The 4,096-nt window shown below is 35.9% G+C and overlaps 1 non-coding gene across 1 annotated transcript; it reads left to right on the top strand.

The window, feature by feature from the left end:
• The first annotated feature begins 2,170 nt into the window (after window positions 1–2,170).
• On the top strand, window positions 2,171–2,277 carry LOC131183530 (small nucleolar RNA R71). Its single transcript, XR_009151579.1, has one exon. It is a non-coding gene; the product is annotated as a small nucleolar RNA R71 (small nucleolar RNA).
• The last annotated feature ends 1,819 nt before the right edge of the window (window positions 2,278–4,096 follow it).

The following is a 4,096-nucleotide window of genomic DNA, read 5'->3' as shown; positions in this document are numbered from 1 at the left end:
ACAAAAGTAATGAAAGTAAAAGTAAATCAGCAAAATAAAAATAAAAGGACTTGGGATGCCTCCCAAGAGGGCTAATTTATAGTCATTAGCTGGACTTTTGTCATTTTTCATGGTGGCTGGAATTGGAATTTATTGCCTCTGTTTCCAATAGGTGCTTCAATGAATCTATACTTCATTTTCTTTCCATCACATGAGAAGATCCTTGTTGCTTTGTCTAAAAATTTGACCATTTCTTTCTTGACAACCTTTGGTGTATCTTTTTCTTTGAGAGATGGTTGCTTGACCTCACTTTTCTCCACTTGCTCAAGTTGAAAGATTGATGCCATATGACAAGGTGGATTACCCTTTAAATGTTGTGCAAATGCAGCCTCTTTTGGATTTTCATCATTGATACTCCCTTCATGGATAAGACAACTTTCAAGAGAAGCCTTCAGATAGCTCTTTCTAAAGTGCTCTTTTACTAACTCATCAACTATATCAATTCTCAAACAAGAGTCTACATCTTCATGTTGCTTCTTCTTATCATTGCCCATATTGAAGACTAAATGATCCTCTCCGACTCTGAGAGTAAGCTTCTCACCTTTCACGTCAATCAAAGCACCAGCTGTAGCTAGGAAAGGCCTCCCCAAAATGATTGGGATATTAGAATCCTCTTCCATGTCCAAGATGACAAAGTCAACAGGTATATAGAATTTCCCAACCTTCAGAGGCACATTCTCTAAAATCCCTTCAGGATACTAAATTAATCTATCAGCTAACTGAAGAGAAATGTGGGTTGGCTTAAGATCTCCCATGTTGAGCTTCTCATAGATGGAGAGGGGCATAAGGCTTACACTAGCCCCTAAAACACATAAAGCTCTTATAGAACATGATTCCCCATTGTGGCATGGAATTGAAAAACTCCCTGGATCTTTGAGCTTTGGAGGAAGTTTTCTTTGGAGGAAGTTTTCTTTGGAGGATAGCACTGCATTCCTCAGTTAAGGCTACAGTCTCATAATCTTCAAGTCTCCTCTTATTTGAGAGAATTTCTTTTAGAAACTTAGCATAAGAAGGCATTTGGGAAAGAGCATCAATAAAAGGCACATTTATGTATAGCTTCTTCAAAACCTCTAAGAACTTCCCAAATTGCTTATCAAGCTTGGCTTTTTGAAATCTCTGTGGAAAGGGAAGCTGTGGCTTGTAAGGCTCTGGAGGTATGTATTTCTCTTCTTTCTCTTTTCTTGCACTCTCTTTCTTTTCACTCTCTTGTTTTTCATTTTCATCAACATCTTCCTCATTTTGTCTCTTCTCACTTTTTTCACTCTTCTCATTATGTACTATTTTACCACTTCTCAGTGTAATGGCATGACATTGCTCTCTTGGGTTTTCTGGTTGACTTGGTAGTTTTCCAAAAGACTTGGTACCTGAGGAAGATGTTTGTTGTGCAATCTGATTTTCCAGCATTCTGTTATGTGTCTGCATCTGTTCTAGCCTTGCTTTCATCTCTCTCATCTCCTCATCATGCTTATTTTGGTTAATAAGAATCTGTTGTAATAAAGCTTCTGTGGTGGAACTTTGTTCTTGTTGTTTTGGAGGAGGATTCATATTTTTCTGCTGAAAATTAGGCAATGGTTGCCTATTTTGCTGATATGGAACTCCTTGCTGCTGTTGTGGTTGAAAATTCTGATTTGGAACTTGACTTTGTTGATTTCCCCATGAAAAGTTGGGATGATTCCTCCAAGTTAGATTGTAAGTTTGAGAATAAGGATTTCCCATTTGCTTGTTTCCATAATTACTAACATATGCAGCTTGTTCTCCATAATCTACTCCACAGCTGGTAGTTCCTTCTGCATAAGCCACTTGTTGTGAACTTCCAGATGATGATGATGAACTAACCAACATACTCAAATCTTCCATCTTCTTAGCTAAAACATTTGTAAGTGCATCAAACTTTGCATTAATCATGTTGAACGGATCAAGATCATACATTCCAGCAACTTGCCTTTTATGAGTTGGAGCTGGTCCTCTTGGACTACTCCAAAGATGAGTATTCTTTGCAATTTTCTTCAATAGCTCATAAGCTTCATCTTCATGCTTTATAATAAATTCTCCTCCTGTTTGAGCATCAATTATCCCTCTGATTACAGGAGTAACATTTGTGTAAAAATTCTAGTTTATAATCCATTTCAGAATGGCATGATGTGGGCATTGTCTCTCTAATTCCTTCCATCTCATCCATGACTCATAGAGAGTTTCATCTTCTCTTGGTCTGAAAGCTGTCATTTGATTCCTCAATTCTTGAGTTTTTCCAGGTGGAAAATATTGTGCAAGAAATGCATCGGTGAGTTGCTCCCAATTTGTGATGGAGTTGTGAGGTAAAGAATCAAGCCAATCCAATGCTCTATCTTTCAAAGAGAATGGGAATAACTTCAATCTTGCTGCATCATCAGACACTCCAGGTTGTTTTTGTATGTCACAAATCATAGCAAACTTCTTCAGATATGTGTGTGGATTTTCAGAAGGATGTCCTCCAAATTGAGAATTCTGAATCATTTGAAGAACTCCAAAATCCATCTTGTAACTATTTGCATCAATTCTTGGTCTTGCTATGCTCTCTCTCAAGTCATCAAAACGAGGAAAAGCATGATCCATCATACTTCCCCTAGGCACATTAGCATTAACAACCTCTTCACCTTGGGCTGCATTTTCATTGTTTCGATCATTTCCAGCATTAACACCAATTCTCATTCTTTCATCAGCCATGACTTCTTCTAATTCAGTTTCTCTCAAGGCTTCTTTCCTTTTTCTGGTTTCTTTCTTGTTGGCTTTACAAAATTTCTCAATTTCAGGATGGAACAATAAGGATGTGTCACTTGTGCTTCTAGCTCTTCTCATAAAAGATTAAAAGTACCTGAAAAAGAATAAACAAACACAAAATGAAAAGATAACAAAATAAAACTAAAAACAACTAAAATAATCAAGAATTCAATCTTAAACAAACAACTCCCTGGCAACGGCGCCAAAAACTTGATGTGGCCCAACAGCAAGTGCACGGGTCGTACAAGTAATACAGTAAAGATATCGTTCCCACGAGGAGTTGAGTTAATGATTGAATTTTTGATATAAAAGTTGACTAAATCGAAGTATTTTTGAAATTAAAGTAATGAATTGATGGGTATTGAGAATGTGAAATCTATATGTGCAAAATTAATATTTTATTCATCAATGTATTAATTAAACTAAAATTGCATCAAATTGAAATAAGCAAGTTCAAATATGGCAAGATTCTAAAATGGCAAGCAATTAAATTCAATTGAAAATTAGCAATAATAAAAAGGCGATTCCGGAGTTCGAGATTTCATATTCGAGCTATTTTGGGATTTTAAATTAGTTATCCAATTTTATGAAACTTATGGGTTTTAAGGAGATTAATTCTTAAATCCTTTGAATTCCCTTCCGAGTGAGACAAAGAGTGCCTTAATCAATCTAATCCTACTTTCGTGGACTTAGAATTAATTAAGACCCATTAAGTTCTTTAATTAATCTGTGAATCCTCTTAATCCTTAGCCTATTTCTAGGTCTAAGTTAATTAAGTCCAATTTCTTAATTATCTATCACAAGGCCTTCTCCTTTCGGTGCTTCAACCATGGATTAAGAACATTACTTAATGGGATCCTACACTAAGCATGTCATTAAGCACACAAGAAATGAATAAAACTCATTAAGACTACAAAATATGGATTACCCAATCAAAATCCACAAAATATCTCAAATATTACAACCCTTACTCCAGAATCAAAGGTAAAACTACTCACTATCCATAATGCTTACAAGATATATTGAGTTTAAATGGAAATAAAGCTTTAATCTAAGCTAAGGAATAAGAAATTAAACACTAGAAATATAGAAAAATGTAAGGAAAGAAAGAAATCTGCAAATCTTGGTTGAAAATGGTGTGGAAGGTGAAAGTGACTCTTCAAATTCTGCCTCTCCTCTCCTTTCCTTTTCTGCTCCTTGTCTCCTCCCCCTAAAATGGGATAAGGGTCCTTTTTATAGCATTTTCTGACATGGAGCCCTAAAATGGTGTGTTCTAGGAGGAATTTTCTGAGGGAATCTT

Source organism: Hevea brasiliensis, chromosome 9 (genome assembly GCF_030052815.1).
Source record: "Hevea brasiliensis isolate MT/VB/25A 57/8 chromosome 9, ASM3005281v1, whole genome shotgun sequence".
NCBI lineage: Eukaryota > Viridiplantae > Streptophyta > Magnoliopsida > Malpighiales > Euphorbiaceae > Hevea > Hevea brasiliensis.
Note: the sequence above shows the minus strand (reverse complement) of the source record. Positions and strands in the feature narration are given on the sequence as shown.